The sequence below is a fragment of the Pinus tabuliformis genome, chromosome 7 (assembly GCF_031772625.1).
Source record: "Pinus tabuliformis cultivar Carrire ecotype Pingquan chromosome 7, CPIR1, whole genome shotgun sequence".
Taxonomy (NCBI): Eukaryota; Viridiplantae; Streptophyta; class Pinopsida; order Pinales; family Pinaceae; genus Pinus; species Pinus tabuliformis.
In genome coordinates, this window is record NC_142293.1 from 656847709 (window position 1) to 656871559 (window position 23851).

The 23851-nt window shown below is 41.5% G+C and overlaps 1 pseudogene; it reads right to left on the bottom strand.

Moving 5' to 3' along the window:
* Positions 1 to 1903: 1903 nt before the first annotated feature.
* LOC149249141 (putative metal-nicotianamine transporter YSL12 pseudogene) lies at positions 1904 to 2986 on the bottom strand (annotated as a pseudogene).
* Positions 2987 to 23851: the final 20865 nt, after the last annotated feature.

A 23851-nucleotide genomic window follows, 5' to 3' on the forward strand; every position in this document is an offset into this window, starting at 1 on the left:
ATCCCTGGCCTGATCCAATGAAGAGGCAAGTTAGGGAGTCTAACCTAAATAGGAATCGACAAGGATTTCATGATAAGAGGATTAAACTTTGGGAACCATGATTAAATCAAGAGGAAAGCCTGGCCCCAAAACCAGGGCCCTTAGTTGAAAACCTTTTTCCAGACTTCTATACCTTTGAAGAAACCCACAAAGTATCCCTTCGAACAAAATAATCATTCAATATTTTGAGACCATCTCTACTGGAAACAATCTCATAGAGCAGACCACAAAGGCCAAATGCTATTAAAATAACATATAATCGCCTAAATTTTAAAATTAACTATTCTCTTCTTATTAATGACATCATTTACCTTGAGTGCTAGGAATTCTGAGGATTATTCCAACACAAAAGCCTGACCTGCAAGCTCGTTGGGAATCTGGGGATTGGGATTTAGCTTGAAGGCTTCCTTGAATGACATAGGCATAGAAGAAGAAGATGTATCACCTCTCGTGACACATCCATGAAAACAAACAACTAAGGAGATGGCGGTGCCTCGCTTGATGCCATAGTTGTTGAGACTTTTTGACATTTTTTGTTGTCTCACGCCATAGAGGAGTTGCATCTCCCCTACAGGGTTTTATGTCTACAATTGAATGTTGTCTATCAATGCAATCACAACATCCTATGCTCTAATATGGAAATAAAGAGACTCTCCCGACAAGTACCTAACAAAAATTGGAAATTTGGGATTTGAGACTATGAGATCAGGCAAGACACTTTTGTCAAACACTTTGTATTATTTACCATACCTTTGATGGGCATCTCTTTCTGACATTTCAGCGAACACTTTGTTGACATCCTTACCACTCTCTTTCTCCAACACACAGAGAGAAGGCATATAAAAAAGTATCCCCTCATCAAAAATAGAAGAACTAATGCCATTGTTGTTGTGCTGAGGTAGGCCCACACCAAGAAAATATCCTTTGGAATTCTCGCTTCTAATGTCCTTTATAAAACCATCTTCAGCTACCAAAGAAATATTGGGGCACTCACGGATGACATACGAGAAGAGGAATTTTTCCACTATTAGCATTAGACCCCCAACCCCCATGTGAGTTTTTCTATCATAGTTTATGGAGATACCACCATCCAAATTGCAAAAACACAAAACCCTCGCTTTCTTGTGTTCGACGACTTGGGAGAGGAAACAATTGGACATCGCTAACGATAGACCTTCCCCCTCCTGAACTAAATTAACATGGATCATTGTGGCGGTGTCATCAAAAATCTTTCAGAGCCACAAAACTCCTATTTTCCTGTCAATCTCCATCACAACGTTTTTAGCGATATTCATCTACAAGTATGTATATATTGAAATTAAAAAATAAGGTATATATATATATATAAATTGGGTGGAGGTTTTAAATTAAATGATAAGATTAGGCATTTTTTGTTTTAATCTTTATTCTTCAATGTTCTTAAAAATTAAGAATGCGATTGTCACTTTGTTTCCGAAGGGTTAAATGAATTATGTGAAACTGGGCCAAGGATGAACCTCTATCATAATCGAAAGAAAAAGTCTATTGTTATCACAACAATAGTAGAGATTATTGTATTCAGTTAGCAAATTAACAATGAAATAACATATTATGTTCACTTAGCAAATTAACCATAGAAATGTCATTTCATTGATAATGGATGGTTGGTTTCAAATTTTATTTGTTTTGACAAAAAAGATGTTACATAATAAATTTTATAATAAAATAAAATGAGAGATGTTCCGCGATGAACTTGATGATGAAGAACATTTTTCTAATATACGAAGCAAATTTCTAACTAGCTAAAAAGACATATGGCTAAAACATTTAAGTAATATGTACTCATAAAAATAAAAATAATTGAATTCGTTTGGATCAGCCCTTCCTAGGTATTACTGGTGATGAAGTTATCCACTCTAGTGTTCACTGCAGGAACCATTACGTCAGCATTTTTGCGGTTCAGCTACTGCCAAACAATCACAATGGCCGTCCCCACGCACATGTCGATTGCAAAGTAACCTCCTGGGTAGAAAGGTATAGTCATGGCCATCGGCAGGGGAATATACTGTGACACTTTTTTTGGTACACGGTCTCTTATCAAGTTGATTACCATGGCGGCTGCGAAGAAACCATAACAAAGGCAGTGGTTGGGAAGGGCACCAAATCCTTCGACCCCTAGGATGGTCATGTCTCTGTAGATCAGTGCATAGGGGACCGGATATTCTCCCTTTGGGTCTCCCACTTTGAAGGCCTTGTAGAATAACCAGAAGGTACAGGGTGCTATTATGAGTCCCATGGCAGTCCCAATCACTTGACTCGCAAACATAGATCTTGGGGATGACATGGTCAGGTATCCAGTCTTGAAATCCTGCATCAGATCTGAAGCAGTGGCCACTATAGACATCATCACTCCACAGGCAGCTAATCCTGCTAGTACACCACCATCTTCCTTCCCTGCCCATGCTCCAAATATAACTATGGCTAATTTCCCATAAGTTGAAGCCAAGCTCCAATCCGCGAGCCCAGATCCATATGCGTTGCAGAATGCCAAAACTGGTGCCACTATGTACGCCACCAGTACAAAGTACCATTTCATAAGATGAAAAATCTGTGGAATGACCCCTATAGATATAGTAGCAAGGGCTACATACCCTGCTCCGGCCACCCAAAGGGGTATACTGTCCTTCATAAACATCTCGTTCCGCCGCTGCTCATCATAGGGTATTGCTGCATCATTATTGCCGTCACTGTTTCCCCTCGGAGGACCATTTGGAGTCCTCTTTGTCTTCTCCCAACGACCATACATAGTGGTCACAGTGATGTATATGATTTGGACGAAATTATAGAGTCCATCACCCAACATGAGAGCAATAGATACGAATACCTTGTAACATTGGAGACCTTCCATACTCGAGTCATGGGTTATATATATATATATAGAAGTTTCTGTTACTTCCCATTTTTCCATCTCTTTATTGTCAAAACTAGGCGATCAAAACTTCACCAAAAATAATTGTAATGCAGATTTTTCTTCGACTTCAGCTCGACATAGATAGGAGTTGGGATGATCTGTCCTCACTTGGTAAACTTGTCCATATTGATTGGAGCAGTAATCTACTTGGGTCTCATGTGGCCTCCCATTCATAACCAGAAAGGAAACTGGTACACTGCCGATGACTCGACTATGCAGGGTCTCCAAGGTTACAAGGTCTTTGTATATGTTGTTCTCATATTGGGTGATGGACTCTATAGTTTCGTCAAAATCATGTACATCACTGTGACCACTATGTATGGTCGTTGGGAGAAAACAAGGAGGACTCGAAAAGGTGAAAAACCCATTGATATGTAAAGGTGAGGATAAACTAGACTCGGATTATACCGATTTGATCAAGTTCCGACATCTATAAAGTTTCAACAGTAATGTATTCTGCCATTACCTGGTTTGAATCACAGTATTCTCTTGTCTGGTCAACGGAATCTTCAACAACCCGAATTTGTCGAGGAATTTGGTCTATGTTTTGATGAAAAGGAATCCCAGCAATCCAGCAGCAAGATTGAGAGAAGGACCAATTTTATGACAATTATAGAAAACATGATACCCAGCTGTAAGCTCACAAACATTGCTCTGAATGTGATCTGTTCCGACCATAGAGGCACCTTCTTGTCCTCAAAGATCTGCTCTATGCTCACCTCTTTCTCTTCGATCTTCTTCGAGGTTCCATCCTTGTCTTCCCAGTTATCATCACCCATTCTTCGCATGATAAACACGTTTTACAAGCCCTAATTGTCGGCCATGAACATGACCATACTCTACCTCGAGGGATCTGATTTCACAACTGTATTGATCCATATTTGGTCACCACAGAAATCAGAAGAGGAATCGGATCAGGCAGAGCAAAGAAGGTTCTCAATGGAGCAAGCACGCCATGAATTTAATATACATTCCTCTCGTAATATCACTAAAGGTAGAACTTACTTTTATAGAAAACGAATATAATTTTTTAAAATATTCCAACAAAATCTCAAAACAATTAAATACCAGAAACTGTCATGTAGAATTCACCGTTCAATACAGCCTAATTCCAAGATGATTGGGTGTGTGAAACAATCCCATGACTTTTAAGCGGCATCTGATATATGTCACAAGATGCCAAAAATATCAATTCCTAAGAGGCACGAATAAAAACGTAAAATGGAAGTATTTTTATATCCATAACCATCTTTTAGTTAAAGAAGTCGATCATTATAGAATTTATGTTTATTTTAGGATAGAATTTTTAGAATTTTAATTTAGTTATTAATAATTATTAAGTTAATGGTATGGATTTATTCTTTTTAGAATATTCTAAAATATTTTTAATTATTTGAAAAAAACTTTATATCACAAAATAAAAAAGATAACATGTAATATTGGATTTAAAAATAACAAAATAACAGTGACAATAACACATTTCAAAAATAATAATAATTTGAAAATTCAATGTATACCATAAATAAAATACTTCAATTTCCACTTTAATTTTACATAAAATACTTGAAAGTAACAAAAAAAAATTGAATCGACATTTTAAAACTAAAAATCTATGTACTATTTAATTTTGGAGTTGACATTTTCCATGTTAAAATAGTATAATTGATATTATATTATACTTAATTTATTCTATGCTTACTTGGCATGTACTTTTTAAAATAAAAACATATTAATAACAAAAAAATATTTTATTGTTGGCCATAAATAAAATATTTCATTGTCTAAGCTCATAGGGTGTAGAATAGACACTCACTGTTAAGTCACTTTGTGATGTGAAATGAAGGTCACTCCTTGGACAAAAATTCAAACATGTTAAGGGTTGGTGTGACCCACCCGAGTGCAATTCTCAGGTGATTTTGACAGCTTAGATGCTCTCACATGATTTTGATAGCTTAGATGTCCTTGGGTCTTTGTTTTTCAAGCCATAAGTCAACCCGGATGTAATCTATGATGAACTCAAACCACAAAAAAAATCATTGTCCCGATTAAATAACATAGTTTTACATTAAATTCATATTCTATTAATAACTTTTTTAACAAGATTAGTAAGTCATTCATATATATTATTTAAAAAAATCTCTGTGATAAAAATAATTATATATAAAGAGAGAGTTTTATAAGTATATTTTTTCTATTTCTAAATATAAGTGGGGTATGTATTAATATTTTAATATATAGAATGTGAATTATAAATAAAATATTTCAATGTTGACCATGTATAATATAAAATAAATAAACTATAACATTTTATTAGTTTAAATAATTTAATATAGATTATTTTTATTTCATTAATATGTTTTTAAAGGAGATTTGTAATTTTTTATTTTTAAATATGGAGTTGACATATAACATTTTAAAAATATTTATATATAAAAAGAGTCTCCTATGAATATATGTTTCTATATTCAAATATAATTGGAACATGTATTGATATTTTAATGTATATAATGTGAATCATAAATAAGATATTTCAATGTCAACTATATAAAACTATATACATATATAATATTTTTTAAAACATTTAGTATAGATTATATATAAAGAAAGGAAGAATTAATATATTAATAATTTGTTAGGAAGAAAGGAGTTGACATGTGACATTTTAAATATTAATTAGAAAAGTAGTATATATATATATATATATATATATATATATATATATATATATATATATGTTAAAGAGATATATGTTTTTTTATTTTTATATATGATTAGCTCATCTATTAACATTTCAATGTGAATAATAAATAAATATTCCAATATTTATATGTATGTTTGTTTATATATATATAAAGAATTCTTATTCCATTAATAGTTTTTTTAGCTAGATTTGTAATTCATTCATTTTTAAATATGGAGTTGACATGTAAAATTTAAAAAATATTTACAACGAAAATATTTATATATAAAGAGAGTCTCCTATGAATATATGTTTTCTACTTCCTAAGTATAATTGGGAGTATGTATTAATATTTTAATATATAGAACGTGAATCATAAATAAAATATTTCAATGACAACTATGTACATACTCTATAAAACGAGATGTCGAATCCCCAAAGTGGTTGCTCTTTAGTGCAGGAATAGGTCAATGAAAGATAGGTGCACCTCTAACTGTAAAAAATGATCCAAAATAGTTCCAAATGCATGTTTTTTCTACCAGCTAGCATTTCTTTCATGGAAAACTTAAATGATGAAGTGGTCTCTATATACTTCCATTTTGGTGCAAGATCTCTATGGAGTGCAAGAACTGCATTATCAACATTTACTGAACATCAATCCTAAGAAATACATACAACGAAGCTATAAAATGAAAATCAAATGTAAATATTCACTATTGTATGAAACATATGTATAAGTGCAAGATAAAGGTTCATAAACTAGTAAAACAAGGGAATAAACGAGGCATCATATGGGCAAAAAGATGCACTAGATACAAAAATTTTGGGCTTTGACGGATTAGTTGTCCCCCCTTAGGAAGCAATGGTCCCCATTGCGTGCAAAGCCTCTATGAGGTGAGAAAATTTCTGTTGAACCTAGTCCCTGGTGAACCACTTACATTAGTGAAGGAGTTGGCTTGCTTTGACAACTCGATATAGTTAGATCCTTTGCTAGCGAGTGTTATTGATTTGTGTGTCCATGAGCTTATCAATTATGGCCTGCTCGATGCAATGTGGGTTGAGCTTTGTTGGAATCAACTTCTCAGCAATGTCGAATGTGTTAAAAAATAGAGGAAAGTATGGTCACAACCGGTCCATATTGAACACTAGGTGTAGACTAAGGAATGGTGGAATGTTGAGCTCGAAGGTATTGTCCTATACAACCTTGGTGATGGTGTATGACCCAAATCAGAGTGGGTGAAGCTTGCGATGGGGCCCAACAAGGTGCTCCTTTTGCAAATGTAACCAAACTTTATCGCCCAACTGGAACTTGTGTGTACATCGATGTTGATCATGATGATGGTTTTACTTAGTATTGGATTTGTCCAATATCTCATGGACATGTTGGCAGATGTGTTGAATGTGATCAATGAAGTTGTTAGCTTGGTAAACTTCAAACTGGACATGAGTCAAATTTGCGTGAGTAGTTGCAAATGGTATGAGCACGTAAATGGGACCTAGTGGCTGGAATCCCAACCCCACCTGAAAGGGGCTATGGCTATTTGAGCTATGGAGAGCTCTATTATGGCTATGCTAGACATAGGGGAGGCTTTCATCCCATGTGTGTGGATGCTTTGATTTGCACATGTGCAAAATGTGCATGTTCATCCTGTTGACGACCTTTGTTTGGCCATTAGTTTGGGGGTGGAAGGTTGTGGACATAGCTAGCTTGGTCTCCAACATCAACCCGAGGCTTGACCAAAATGTACTCAAGAACTTGTTGCCCTGATCTGAGATAATGGAATGTGGGATCCCAAAATGTACCCACACTCGTTCAAGGAAGAGCTTAGCAGTGGTTTTTGTTGTGATACTCTACCTGTAGGCCATTAAAATGGCCATCTTAGAGAATCTCTCAACAACCATGAACACGTAATCATTTCCATGCTTAGTAGAAGGAAGGCCCGACATGTAATCCATGGATATGGATTCCCAAGACTAAATAGGAGTAGACAGATGAGTATATAGGCCATGCATATTGATTGTTGGTTTTGCAATGATGTAGTCAATGCAAGATTTGATGTACTTCCCAACATCATGTCAAAGGTTCGGCCAATAAAATACTTTTGCAACAATGCCACTACTTTCTCTACTCTGAAATGTCCAGTGACCCAACCGTAGTGCGCCTCTTAAATTATCTTGGCACGCTTTCTTGTAGGAACATAGAGGTGTCCCATGTGGCATAATAGTGCACACTGGAAGTGAAAATATGGAACTTTATTTCCTTCTAGGAGCATCTGGAATGTGTTATCGAATTTTCAATCGCTCTTGTAAATATGTGGCCACCCCGAAGTTTCGTGTCCACAAGGGTTGAGCACAGTGGTCAATGTCATAACCAGTGGTCGACTACAACAGTATGCAACATTGTTGATGTTTCTATTTTTGTATTCGATGTTCAAATGGAACCATTGTAGCTTTGTGGACCATTTTTTATGGTGATTTGACTTCAACTTCCCTTGTGTCTATATGAACTACAGGGGTCAGTGGTTTGTGTGGATGATCGTTTCCTTCCCCATAATGTAATGCTTCCATTGTCGGCAGACATGCACAATAGAATACCTCTTTGTCATAAGTGGGATACTTTTGGACTATATCTGAATTTGCCTCACTTTGATATGCCACTCGATGCCCCTAATGGGTAAGAACTACACTAATAGCATAATCAGAGTTGTTTGTGTCAATTTCAAATGGTTGTTGTGGGTCTGGTAATGTGAGCACTCATGAAAAGTAGAGGTTACGCTTCAACTTGACAAATAACTTATATTGGGATTTACACCAAAAGAACTTTTCTTTTGCTCTGCCATTAGTGACTTGAATCAAAGGCCATGTGATATGAGAGAATCCCAACACGAACCTATGATATAAATTGGCAATACCCAAAAATATTTGGAGCTCTGTTAGAGTGGTTGGGGCTGGTCAATCTTGAATAAAGTGTATCTTGGTTGGGTCCACTTGCACACCCCTCTCATTAATTATGTACCCCATATTTTGAACCTGGGTCATACCAAAAGTGCATTTCTCCAAATGGGCACACAATTTGCATTGTCACGGGGTTTGGAGGACTTGTCAGATATGGTGTATATGCTCTTCCCAACTCTGGTTGAATATCATGATGTCATCCACATACACTACCACAAACAAGTTGGTAAAGAGCTGCAAGATGTTTTCCATCAACAGCATGAAGGTTGTGGGGGCATTCATTAACCTAAAAGGTGGTGGGCTCCAGTATTGTAGCAATAATGCTACAACTCCTGGAGCTTCCTATCTCTAATTTTATCAACCGGGTAGTTCGTACAAACTTGGAAGCGACGGTGCTGTATGCACAAGTACTAGCTCTTGTCGCAGCTGTCACTTGGTCAGCTGGCACAAGTCCGCTAGGGCTCAAGACAACTTCTATATGCTCTCAGAAGAAGCTTTATGAGTGATGGACGAAAGCTATCTCGAAGGAAGTTAACCTACTTTGCAAAAAGAAACTGAAAGCCAACAAAACATGGAAACCCTAGTAAACCCTAATTTGACTAGCTTAACCCCTACAATGCAAAAATGGGAATGAAACTTCTACCAATGATGCCATTACTTCTAGTGAATTGAAATGCATGAATCTAAGCTACTTGCATCTGAAAAGAACATGTTTTTGGATTTTTTCTTAAGTGGTTGGAGTTATTATGATTGTGCTTTTGACTAGGTTTTGACTGTGCAGGAGTGGTTTGAAGGGAAGGAAAGCTTGGGAGAGGTCAGGAGGGGCTAGGAGAGGTCCCAGGGGATCCCTAGCATCAGTCCACAGAAGTCCACAACGTTCAGGTGCTCGGCAACCGAGTTTGCAGGTTTCTACAGGATGTCTGCAGGGGATCCTACAGGAAACTCAGGAATTCTACAGGAAGTCTGCTAACTTCTACAGGATGTTCGACCGTGGGAGTTTTGGGTGACGGTGAAGTGATGGAGTGGTATGGGTGGATAGGTAAGATGGAGATGGAGCGTGTGATGGCTCAGGGGCAGAGAAATAAGATGGAGAAAGAGTGCATGAAGTTGGTTGGTGGATAGAAGGATGGAAGCAACGAAAGGTCAAGAAAATGGAGCTACGTGAACAGTGGGAGAGTTGGAAGGTAAACGAGCTGAACAAAGGTCGAGTAGGTGGCTTTAGGCGTGGTTGAGAAGAAGAAGAAGATAGCAGAGTGATGCAACGCAGTGTAAATAAAACAAATTGCTTATGTCTTGCACCAAAAACGAGAATTCATTAACCTGTGCTATTAAATCAATGAACAACAATGTGAATTGTGAGGAGAATTCATGCATGGAGTTGGAATGAAGAAGTATGGCTCAAGATCAAAGTGCATGGATGGATCTACAATTAAAGTGACTGTGTTGCAGCTTGCATGAAAGTAAAAAGACTGCGTTTTTTTGGTGGTTGGTACAGACTGCACCCCAATCTCTAAACAGAGATGGCAGTGAAGCACTATCAACCTTTTCTTGGAGCTCTTGATGAATTACAATCCTCCTATTATAATCTAAGCAGCTGAAAGAGAATTAACCATGAACTAATCCTACTTAATCACATTAAAAAGACTAAATCAGCAGACTGTATTTTCGAAATGCATGTCAAAACAAAGAAACAAAGTGCTAAAAAGAAAGACAATAACCATACAAAGAAGAGGAGGTCTATTTCTCTCAGGTTGGGCCCTAACCTGAGAGCTATAGCTCCCTTAAAAACTCAGAATTAGATCCAAATCTGCTTGCCTTTATTCATAATCAAGAGTCTAATGTCATGCCAAAACTGGCTTACAAAAACAAAACACCGAGCTGTAGCTCGTACTCAGAAATTACAATAGTAGTTCAAAAGTTCAAAAAGCCCCTATCAAAGGCTATGGCCTTCATATTTATACATGATGATGATCAAGCAGGCTTCCTCAATTAGTGGAGCTTGGCTGTCCAACTACAAGTGAACTGCTGTTCCTGTAGAATCTGTTGGCTGCCTCTAAGCTCGGTGGGGAGAGCTGTTGGAGCTCGGAGTTAGGGTGGAAATCACGAGGAGGGTCATCAAGACTGTGGACAACCTCCCTAAAAACCAGCAATGCCACCTTGGCTGTCTCCTTGTCTCCATTTGCGTGGTCTTTGCTCCCTTTAATGCCAAAAAAACCTGAAATCATCATGTATTAGCCACATAGATATAATGCCTGCCCTTCTTCCTACAAATAACACGAATATACCAAGAAATGAATGCATAAGTGATAAAAGATGAATGGTTTGAGCAAGGTAAGTAGGCCAAATGAGCCCAAATTGTACCAAAAATTGGGGCTCATCATCACCCCCCAGCTAAAACATTTGCTCATCCTTGAGCAACTTTGCTCCAGCTCCTTGTCCTTGGCCGAGAACTAGGACCCGGAACATGCTCCTTCTTTCCTACTTTTGGTGGCTCTGCCTCTTCTGCCCCTGGTGGTGATGAGGGTGGCGCTTCTTCCCTCTTTTCTGTTTCCTTGAGCCGGGCTTCTGAAGCCGATTGGCCTATCCTTCTTGTCCAGGTAGTTATTTTTGGGCTTCCCCTCTCGGGGGTGACCGATGTTTTAGAGGGGGATCTCCCACTGGGTGAAGTAGGGACATCCTCTATAGTGGTTTGGCTGCTGGGTGGAGGCTGCGGATTGCCCGTTTTTATTCTCCCACTTCTCCTAGCTTCAAAATGTGGAGGGATCTCCCTCTCTCTCTTCTCCTTTGGCTTTGGAGGTGTACTGAGGGCGGCCAGTGCAGCTGCTGCCTCCCTTTCGAGAATGCCAGCCTTCTCTTTCTTGCGTTTTGCTTTCCCAGGGCTCCCTGTAGAAGGCCCTTTCCCTTCTGATTTCAGGCTTCCTGTAGAAGACCCTGCTTTAACCACTTTCGGGCTTCCTGTAGGAGACCCTATTTTGACTAATTTTGGGCTTCCTGTAGAAGACCCTTTTCTGTTTTCGGGCTTCCTGTAGAAGACCCTTTTTCTGTTTTCGGGCTTCCTGTAGGAGCCTGTTTCTGCTTTCCTGTAGACACAGGTGTCACCACCTTTGCTTGCTCTGCTGCATGGGTTTTGCTTTTTGGTTTGGTTGCGGGTGCTGATGAGGTACTTGTGCTGATGTGGACCCTCTCGACTTTGTCCATTTTGCTCTGCAACCTTTTCTCTCTTGCTGACAAGATGGGTGTGTCACCTTTTTCTTTGTCATCCTTTTTCTCGTGCTTCCTCCTTGGTTCTTTCTTCTGCACTGTGGTCGGGGTCTTCTGGCCTGTTTCTTTCTTTCCCTCGGCCACTGATTCTTTTTCTTCACCGCTGGAGGAGCCACTTTCTTCAGTCAGCATCCTTATGTCTCCATCTCTTGTCAAATTCCTGAATGCTTCCCATGAGAGGGGAACCTTATATGAATGAAGCGCATCCTCCACAAGAAGTTTGATCAATCCATGGTGGGCTACCTGATCTGGTATGCCCTCTTTTAACTTTGTGGCACACTCAATTAGAGACTGTAGCAGGAAATAAGGGATGCTCAGTTTCTTTTCTACAGGAAGATCAATCTGGTGCCTCAATTCAGTGAGCAACCTAAAGTGATACCCGTAGATGATGCTATAACGGCCTTCACAGGTTATATACTTCATGATTTGCAGGCTAACTTCATTCCATGGTGGCAGCAAACTGGTTCTACGCACCCCATTTTTGTCCTCCGAGAATTCCTCCTCAGGTGGAAAGAATTCTTTCTTGGCCTGCTGGCTCAACTTCCTTTCTTCCTTATCCCATGGCAAACCCATTGGAAGTTCAGTAATCCGACTGATATATTGCGGGGTGAGCTTGAGGCTTAGGCCCCTGAAGTTCACTGTGGCCAGTGTTTTGGATTTCGGCCTCAGAGCCTGCAAAAATTCTTCGGCCACTTCATCGTCGTAACCCTGCAATTTGTCACAAAAAGATATCCATTGAACCCGTGTGAAGAGCTCCACCACCTCCTGGTTTTCCCTTAACTTGGTTGAATCAGTGGGTTCCCGTCTAATAAACCCACCCGGCATGATAAACACTGTTGCTTTAACTAGAGGTGGCAAATGCGGAAGAGATTTGGTCTACTGAGACAGAGCATGCACATAATCCACAAAACTTATCCCTGAGGACCTTAACACAGTTTAATTACACTGACATCCTGTAGAACGACAGTATAGGCACAGCAGACAACAATTTCACCGATTTCTTTATGACCAGACTGTGGACGACGATCCTGCCACCTTTAAAAACCAATTGCATGAAGAGTTCAGGGTTACCTTTTTAATCTGCCACCTTTTTACGTGAGGAACCCGCCTTCCTGTAGAAACTGCGTTCCTGTAGAAACAGCGTTCCTGTAGGAGCAGCGCGCGATTTTCGGGAAAGACTGTAGTTGGTCTGCGCTCTCGGTGTGCTTCACAAGCGTTCTGATAGCCAAAGGCTCGGCGTATCGAACTGCAGAAAGATCCAGATAGCCACTCGAGTTCAAAACGGTGGTTGATAAATGCATGAGGGCAATCTAGCCAATTAGATTTTGAATCGGCGGAATCCGTGGCGCGGGGGTGAGCTGTACCCGTCGGACCGTTGGGCGACGTCATCCCATCATTTGCCTGCGAGTTCCCTTGCTGCCGCATCAATTCCCGCAGATCCGCCGCCGCCTCTTCTTGTTAAACTCGTTTTTTTCGACGGGATTGCTCTCACGTGCGTGCTGCCCATTCTTTTTGTCATGGCCGCCACCCAAATATCCAACTAGACCATTAACTGGCCGACGTGGCCAGTCAAATGGCCATACGGCCGCTCAACCCATTCACCTTTACACTTTGCAAACAATTCAAAGTAAAATTCATGCAATCTGATGGAAGGAAGGGTCGAGATACTTACCTGCGCGGCTGCACACGATTTTTCGGCTTTCGGACGATGATGAGAGGATCTACCTGCTGCTGGCGAACTTACACAGGCCCGGAGGTGCATGTTTACAGGCTGCCGACGATGGATTGGATGCTTTGGCTGCATGCGCCCGCGCTTCATTGCATATGGCCAGCGCTGTGAATGGTATCCACTCTAGCGGGCTTAACTGTTACAGGATTCCCGCGGGATGTCTTGTAACAGTTCTTCCTCCTTGGGTGCATGCTGCACGACGAAGGATCTGGCCTTTTGATCACGCTCCCGGAGCTTCTGGATGACTGGGATGGATGTGGTATGAGATCTCAGCATTTGTTCATCTTCAAAAATTGCCTTTTCCTTGATAACTCATCGATCTTTTTTTTGCTGGTGCAGGTAACTTTGTTGCATGTCGACAAGGATGGTGGAACAAGGTAACAACAATGTGAAAGGGTGACAACAGTGGCTTGCATGCATCCAAACCGATCCTTAGTCATTAGATCTCCTCATAGAATGAATTCTGGGCCGTCCCGAACTTCTACAGGAAGTTTCCTGTAGAAACACAGAGCTTCTTGTAGAAAGTTCGTGCTTCCTGTAGAAAATCTGCATCTTCCTGTAGAAGACTCAAGCCGTGATAAAATTGCACATACCTTGGAAAAAGAATGAGTATTCTTGGAGGAGGTGCTGGTGAGGTCTCTTGACAGCATGATAAGGACCCTTGGCTTTGAGTTGAGAGGCTTCCTCTCCTCCATAGAACACCTGCAACCTGCATGCAATTTTACAATATTTTTCTTATTGTTTTTTTCTTTTTTTTCTTTTTCTCTCTTTTTTTTTTTTTTTGAAAGATAACAGGGGCGCCTCAAAGAGGTTTTCACCCTTGCCATCTGCCCTGAGCGCCTCAGAGAGGTTTTCACTCAAGGATCTTTTTTCAAATCTTTTTTTTTTTTTTTTGAAAGACAATAGGGGCGCCTCAATGAGGTTTTCACCCCTACCACCTGCCTTGGGTGCCTCAGAGAGGTTTTCACCCAAGGATCTTTATTATTATTATTATTATTATTATTTTTTTTTTTTTTTTTGAATCTTTTAGGGTATGCCCAAAGCAGAGGCAGAACCCTTCTCTATGACCAATACAGATTTCTCCATAGTTCTGATGAACTCTTGTCTTGAGAGAGGTCTCCTGTAGATCTTCAATCGATGCCCATTGACAAGCATGGGGATGGCTTCCTCATCAATGGTTCGAATAAGAACAGATCCATTGTCATGGCATTTTTCCACTGCATATCGTCCTAGCCATCTGGTTCTCAACTTCCCCTTGAAATCTTTGTACCTGGAGTCATACAACAAGGCCCAATCTCCCGGCTGGAATTGCTTGTCATGGAGGTGTTGGTCATGCCACACCTTTCTCTGAAGTTGAACCACTTCTGAGTGAAGGATGGTCTGCATCCGGTGCTCATCCAGTCCATTCAGCTGCAATAACCTTTCTTGCTGTGCATGGCTGAGATCTAGGTCCAGCTGAGCTGCCATCCTCAAAGTGTTGTATTCAAATTCAATGGACAGCAAAGTTTTCTTCCCATAGACCAGCTCATAAGGTGTGAAGCTGGTGGTGGTCTTCCAGGTTGTGTTGTAAGCCCATGTGGCCTCAACCAGGCGATCTGCCCAGTCCTTTCTGCTGCTGCTCACCACTTTAGTCAAGATCCCTTCTAATGCTCTATTGGTGACTTCCACCTGCCCATTTGCTTGAGGGTGATAGGGGGTGGAAGTCCTATGCTTGATCTTGTGATGAGCTAGTAAGTCTTCAACCAGGTTGGATGTGAACTGGCTCCCTTGATCAGTGACCAGCTCTCTTGGGTAGCCAAACTTGTAGAAGATGTTCTCTCTTAAGAACTCGACCACCTTTTCTTCTGTTGCTGCTTTGATTGCTTTAGTCTCTGCCCACTTTGTCAAGTAGTCAGTACACACAATGATGTAAGACCTTTGCCTCGAAGGAGGGTTGATTGGACCCACAAAGTCCATGCCCCACTTCTCAAATGGCTCAAGAGTCACTTGAGGTTGGAGAGGCATCTCATCCCTTTGAGTCGGTTTCCCCATTCTTTGGCATTGGTCACATTGGCTGATATATCTTCTGACATCTTGATGAAGTGTGGGCCAATAGTAGCCTGCCTGCAGGATTTTGAAGGCAGTCCTCTTTGCTGCAAAGTGTCCCCCACAAGGCCCATCATGACAGGTGAGGAGGATATCAAAGACTTCCTCCTCCCTTACACAACGCCTTAAGATCTGATCGGGGCCAAGCTTGAACAGATTGCCCCCGATCCAAGTAAATGAGGCACTTTTTCTGATGATTCTGCTCTTCTCTTTTGAAGATAGGTGCGGAGGGAACTGAGCTGAAACAAGGTAGTTTGCTATATCAGCAAACCATGGAGAGAGTACTGAGATAGCAAACAGATGTTCATCGGGCATCTGGTCATCCACTGTTCCATCCTCATCTGCAGACAAATCCAATCTAGATAAAAAATCAGCAACCACATTTTCTCTACCTGGTTTGTCAACAATGGTCAAATCAAACTGCTGCAACAAAAGTAACCATCTAATAATACGAGCATTCACATCTGGTTTATTCATTAAATATCTAATTGCAGCATGGTCAGTATGTACAAATGTTTGATAGCCAGTGATATAATGTCGGAACTTGTTCAGTGCATGGACCACAGCCAAAAACTCTTTCTCGGTTACAGTGTAATTCAGTTCAGCTTTGGACAAGTTTTTGCTAACAAAGTAAATGGCATATGGAAGTTTTTGTTCAACTTGTCCTAAAGCTGCACCTATGGCTTTGTTCGAGGCATCAGTGTGGATGTGGAAAGGTAGGGCCCAGTTTGGGCCTCTCAAGATTGGTGCTGACACCAACTTGTCCTTCAATTCATTCAAACTCTTCTGACAATCGTCAGTCCATTTAAACTCCACATCTTTTGCCAACAGGCCAAATAATGGCGAGGCTAGCTTGCTGAAGTCTTTAATGAATCTCCTGTAATACCCTGCTAATCCTAAGAAACTCCGAACATCCCTTACCTTTTGAGGAGGTGGAACCTTCTTGATGAGAGCAATTTTGTTAGGATCCACCTGCAACCCTTGGCAAGAAATGGTATGGCCTAGCACGGTCCCTTCAGTCATCAGGAATTCACATTTTTCAGGACTGAGGGACAGGTTCATCTCAATGCATTTGGTTAGGACTTTTCCCAGATTGGACAATGCTTCCTGGAAGTTGGCCCCATAAGGAGTAAAGTCATCCATATAGATTTCCACTGCATCATGGACCAGCTCCGAGAAGATGCTTAAGACAGCTCTTTGGAAGGTAGCAGGAGCATTGCATAGCCCAAAGGGAAGGACTCGGTAGGCAAAGGTACCCCAAGGACAAGTGAAGGTGATCTTATCTTGGTCTTCCGGGCTGATTTGGATTTGGTTGTACCTGCTAAACCCATCCAGGAAAGAGAAGAACTTCTTTCCTGCCAGTCCATCCAACACTTGATCTATGAAAGGTAGAGGGAAATGGTCTTTCTTGGTAGCTTTGTTCAGTTCTCGGTAGTCCACACAGATTCTCCATTTCCCATTTTTCTTGGGAACCAACACCAGAGGGGACACCCATTCACTATCTGAGATGGGGTAGATGAATCCGGCATCCAACAGTTTTTGCAATTCTTCCTTGACAATGTCCTTAAGGGCTGGATTCATTCTCCTCTAGGGTTGCCTAACCGGTTTACAATCCTCTTTGATGTATATGTGATGGGTACAGACCGAAGGATGGACTCCTTTCATCTCCTTATAGCTCCAAGCAAAAGCATCTAAATGGCTGGCCAACAGGCTACACAGCTCCTTTTCCTGGGAAGGAGATAGGGAGGAGCTGATCTTTAATGCTCTCTCAGGGCCGAACTCCACATTCTTGACTCTGGGAGTGACAGGGTTGGTTGTACAAAGATCCACTAAGGTGCTGGCTTGGGCATCCTCCACCAATTTCTCTAAGGATAGTGCACTGGAAGGTGGATTCTGGATCAAGGTCTCGATCAAGTCATCCTCGGTTGGGGGGTCTCTTCTAGTGGTATCTAGGGTGCACAGAGGTGCTGAGTACACCTCGTCTTCTTCTCCTTCCTCCAACCAAAGTGGTAAGTCATGCTCTAAAGAGGGTTGGGCAGGAGGGTATAGGACTAGCTGCTTGGACATAGGACCATTTTTGATGGTCATATTCCTACACAGCAACTTATGTAGGCATCTGCAGTGGCTAACCAAGGCCTTCCCAAAATGAGAGGATATCCAGTAAGCTTTTCCTTTGGTTGCAGAACCAGGAAGTCTGCAGGGTATTCCCAAGAGTCAACAGAGACCAAGACATCCTCCACAATCCCTTCGGGAGTCACAGTGGAGCGATCTGCTAGTTGCAGTACTGTCGAGGTCTTCCTCAAGGAACCCTGAAGATTGAGTTTGAGCATGGTATCCCTGGTCATCACATTAATGGCAGCCCCCAGATCAATCAAGGTGTGAGGTATGATGGTGCCATTGATGTGGACATCTACTACAGGACTTCCAAGATCTAGGTACTTTGGGCAGATGACTTGTCCTAACATAAGGTCAGACAGTTGTCCTATGACATTGATGGTTGAAGCATCTTTCTTCCGCCTGCCTGGGTGTTTGAAACACTTTTCCTTAACCAGTTTGTTGTATATTGGCACATCCTTGATGGCTTGGAGAAGGGGTATTTTCACACACAACTGCTTGAGCTCTCCCAGAAGCTCATCTTCTTCTGGGTTGGGTTGTGTGGTGGCTGCTAGTCTCTCAGGAAAGGGTGGAATAGCCTTTGGTTCACTCTCCTGATTGTCTTCCTCATCCTCTGGGGGAGGAGGTTGGCGATCTGGAAGAGTCTTTCCAGATCGAAGATTGATCTCCTGGATCTCCACAGCATAGGTAGGGCATGATGTTTCCCCAGTATATACCTGCTGGGCCTGTCTATTGTTGGGGTTCGGGTTCGATTGAGCAGGCATTTGAGGTTGCCTTGGAGGAGCAGGAGGTAATGGTTGTGGTTGAAATGGAGTGTTGTACTGGGGCCTCCACCCCGACTGAGGTGCATTCCACTGAGGCTGTGGCTGGGCATGTGAGTGATATGAATGAGTAGTGGGCTAAGTAGGGTACTGAGGTGGATAAGACCATGGAGGAGGCATGGACCAGGAAGGATGAGCAGGGGGACCCCAGGAAGGCATAGGAGTCGATTGGTTGGGGCTGTAATAAGCTTGAGGTGCCCCTTGCATTCCCTGCTGATAAGGTCTAGATCCTTGTGGCCTCCTTTGGTTGATGAAATAGAGAGGTTCGGTGGGGGCTTCTGTCCCTTGGTACATGGCTTTAAACCCAAGTAAGGTTGGACATTGATTTGTGGGATGGTCCTCCTCACAAACGAAACACACTTCAACCGAATGCAATGGGAATTCGTTCTTAGGGTGTCTCCTTGTGCACCTAGGGCAGAAGACAGCCAAGGCTCTCTCAGCTTCTTCTTTCTTCTGCTAGATCCTGAATGTGTCCAGTTGCATGGCAATGGTCTGTCTCACCTCACTCTTAAGATCTTCTAATTGATTTGCAAACTCATGTTATGAGAAAGGAATACCAGCTGAGGGGAGGTTCCCTCTACCTCGTTTCCGGGCTACCCTGGAGTGGTTTCTAAACACAGTTTTGATGTCCTCATAAGGCAGTTGGTAAATATCCCCCCCAGCTAACATGTGAAGGGTATCTAAGAGGTCTTCAGGGATTCCTCGAAGCAGAACCAACTTGAGGGATTCAGGGTCAAGTATGCACCTGGCCCGCTTATAGCTAAGTTGGAACCTTTCCTCATAATCCTCTAAGGACTCATCATTTCCCATAGTCATCTGAAAGATTTCTCCCTTGGTTTCCTTGGACCTACAGTAATCACGGTACTTGGTATTGAAAGCTTGCTGCATCTGAGCCCAAGTGGTGATACTATTCCCAGGTAAGCCCATGAACCAGCGTAATGCTGCATCCTTAAGAGTGGAAGGGAAGAGTTTCAGCTTTTTCTCATCTTCAGTATAGTCATAGGTTCTACAAAGGACAGCAAACTCAAACAGGAAGGTATCAGGATCTTCAGTAGTCAGTCCATGGAAGTGAGGTAAAGTAGAGGGGCTAATGTTCTTCATTTTCATCTCTCCAAGTGTCTCTCGGATGGGGAAGGCACCTTCTATTCTCTCATCTTCTCCCCTATTGTCAGCCATAGCTTCAGATGGGATGGTCTCTAACTCTTCTTCTTCTATAGGATCTTTGCATATCTCAGGATGTTCACCTATAGGTTCTTCTGGATCACTGTCACCAAAGAAGAGAGAAGGGTGACTCAGTGATGTGGTGGGGGTGTTGGGTAGGAATTTGCCTGATTTATCTCGGTTCCTACGAGGCATGAAATGGAAAGACTTCTTTTTGATTGCTTTTGCTTTTTTTTCTTTGGTACCTGCAAAACTGAAACAGATTGATCTACAACTAACTATCTTACTGAAATAAAGATACAGAATTGAATTGAAAGCAGGAAAGAACTAATCTACTTTGCTCAAATGAAATTGCAGGAATGGAAATGCTAGTCTACGCTTGCAAAATGGAAATGCTAATCTACGCTTGCAGAATTGAAATTGCGGAATTGAAATGCTAATCTATGAAAGCAGGAAATGTCTATGCTACTTTTGCAGAATGGAAATGAAATAAACTACTTGGCAGAAAGCAAGAGTAAGAAAGTAGAAGAAAAGCAACAATTACTAATACTCTGACGCTTCCCCGGCAACGGCGCCAAAAAGATGGTGGGCTCCAGTATTGTAGCAATAATGCTACAACTCCTGGAGCTTCCTATCTTTAATTTTATCAACCCGGTAGTTCGTACAAACTTGGAAGCGACGGTGCTGTATGCACAAGTACTAGCTCTTGTCGCAGCTGTCACTTGGTCAGCTGGCACAAGTCCGCTAGGGCTCAAGCCAACTTCTATATGCTCTCAGAAGAAGCTTTATGAGTGATGGATGAAAGCTATCTCAAAGGAAGTTAACCTACTTTGCAAAAAGAAACTGAAAGCCAACAAAACATGGAAACCCTAGTAAACCCTAATTTGACTAACTTAACCCCTACAATGCAAAAATGGGAATGAAACTTCTACCAATGATGCCATTACTTCTAGTGAATTGAAATGCATGAATCTAAGCTACTTGCATCTGAAAAGAACATGTTTTTGGATTTTTTCTTAAGTGGTTGGAGTTATTATGATTGTGCTTTTGACTAGGTTTTGACTGTGCAGGAGTGGTTTGAAGGGAAGGAAAGCTTGGGATAGGTCAGGAGGGGCTAGGAGAGGTCCCAGGGGATCCCTAGCATCAGTCCACAGAAGTCCACAATGTTTAGGTGCTCGGCAACCGAGTTTGCAGGCTTCTACAGGATGTCTGCAGGGGATCCTATAGGAAACTCAGGAATTCTACAGGAAGTCTGCTAACTTCTACAGGATGTTCGACCGTGGGGGTTTTGGGTGATGGTGAAGTGATGGAGCGGTATGGGTGGATAGGTAAGATGGAGATGGAGCGTGTGATGGCTCAGGGGCAGAGAAATAAGATGGAGAAAGAGTGCATGAAGTTGGTTGGTGGATAGAAGGATGGAAGCAACGAAAGGTCAAGAAAATGGAGCTACGTGAACAGTGGGAGAGTTGGAAGGTAAACGAGCTGAACAGAGGTCGAGTAGGTGGCTTTAGGCATGGTTGAGAAGAAGAAGAAGATAGCAGAGTGATGCAACGCAGTGTAAATAAAACAAATTGCTTATGTCTTGCACCAAAAACGAGAATTCATTAACCTGTGCTACCTGTGCTATTAAATCAATGAACATCAATGTGAATTGTGAAGAGAATTCGTGCATGGAGTTGGAATGAAGAAGTATGGCTCAAGATCAAAGTGCATGGATGGATCTACAATTAAAGTGACTGTGTTGCAGCTTGCATGAAAGTAAAAGGACTGCGTTTTTTTGGTGGTTGGTACAAACTGCACCCCAATCTCTAAACAGAGATGGCAGTGAAGCACTATCAACCTTTTCTTGGAGCTCTTTGTGAATTACAATCCTCCTATTCTAATCTAAGCAGCTGAAAGAGAATTAACCATGAACTAATCCTACTTAATCACATTAAAAATACTAAATCAGCAGACTGTATTTTCGAAATGCATGTCAAAACAAAGAAACAAAGTGCTGAAAAGAAAGACAATAACCATACAAAGAAGAGGAGGTCTATTGCTCTCAGGTTGGGCCCTAACCTGAGAGCTATAGCTCCCTTAAAAACTCAGAATTAGATCCAAATCTGCTTGCCTTTATTCATAATCAAGAGTCTAATGTCATGCCAAAACTGGCTTACAAAAACAAAACACCGAGCTGTAGCTCGTACTCAGAAATTACAATAGTAGTTCAAAAGTTCAAAAAGCCCCTATAAAAGGCTACGGCCTTCATATTTATACATGATGATGATCAAGAAGGCTTCCTCGATTAGTGGAGCTCGGCTGTCCAACTACAAGTGAACTACTGTTCCTGTAGAATCTGTTGGCTGCCTCTAAGCTCGGTGGGGAGAGCTGTTGGAGCTCGGAGTTAGGGTGGAAATGACGAGGAGGGTCATCAAGACTGTGGACAATCTCCCTAAAAACCAACAATGCCACCTTGGCTGTCTCCTTGTCTCCATTTGTGTGGTCTTTGCTCCCTTTAATGCCAAAAAACCTGAAATCATCATGTATTAGCCACATAGATATAATGCCTGCCATTCTTCCTACAAATAACACGAATATACCAAGAAATGAATGCATAAGTGATAAAAGATGAAGGGTTGAGCAAGGTAAGTAGGCCAAATGAGCCAAATTGTACCAAAAATTGGGGCTCATCAAAAGGCATGACCAACCATTCAAAAATGCCCTCCTTGGATTTGAAGGCAGTCTTCCACACATAAGAGGGTTTAATTAGTACCTGGTGATACCCAGATTGCAAGTTAGTCTTGCTGAAATATTTTTCCCCCTTGAGTTGGTCTAGAAGGTCATCAATCTATGGGATTTTGTACCTATTCTAGACATTGATCTTATTCAATGCTCGATAGTTAATACATAGTCTCTAGGTGTCGCGTTTCATCTGCACCAACATGATAGAGCTCCCATAGGGTGATAAACTTGTCTTGATGTTCCCTTTCTATGAAAACTTCTGATTCTTCCTCTTAATTTCATCATTCTCAAGAACATAGGATTGATAGATCGGTCCGTTAGGTAGCGATGCGCCCAGGGTCAGATTAATGAAGTGCTTGACTTGACAGTGTATGGGTAACACTGTGGGTGATGTGGATATGTCCCTATACTCTTCGATGACCTTGTCAATATGTTGTTGTCGTGTAGAGGATCCATGTCTGGAGGCTATGGATGTGGCCACAGTCCTCTTCTTTCTCCGAGGGTGAATCATAAGGAAGACAATTTTCACAGTCTGGGAAATGATCTTACTGCATTTCTTCATAGAGATAAAAGAGATGGTTGTAGGCAGTGCTACCTCTGGTATCATGTATAACTTATTCCCAAATAAATGATGACATTGCGAGGCCTAGACTAAGACGCAACATGACGCTTCAACAAGTATGGTTGGCCTAATAATACATCACAAAATTCAAGAGGAACAACATCACACAACATGTCATATGTGAAGGGACTGATGTTGTAGGGGAGGTGACACTATTGGATGACACAAAGATCTCACCCTTGGTTAAACCACCCAATGGTGTACAACAATGAGTGTGGTGTGGTAAGTAGACCCAACCGTTTCATGACCTCTATTGAAATGAGGTTCTTTTGGCTTCCACTGTCAAAAATGAACTGCAACAGAGACCCCTTCACTCACATCTATGAGTGGAAGAGCTACTCCCCCTCATTTGTATCTTCGAGCTCAATATTTTGGATATTGGTGGTGGCAACATTGGGAGTAAGCTCCACATCAATAATTTTCTTCCCTTTGTCATTGCCCTTGTCAGTTTCTAACTAAGAGTCAGATCACGCATCAGATTCAGAAGCCTTCAGCTTGACCACTAGTGATTGTTTGGCTTGACACTCACTTGTGTTGTGAGTGGGGCTCTTACAGGACTCACGCCATTTCCTTGTGTCCTTCTTTGTCTTCGTGGTATTGTTCTTTGCTTGCAGCTTCGATGGGTTGTCCTGGGTCGCCCTGCCTTAGATTTGTCCTTTGTTCTATGGTTTGGGGGTGACTTTTCCTTGCTTTGAATTTGCAGATCCAA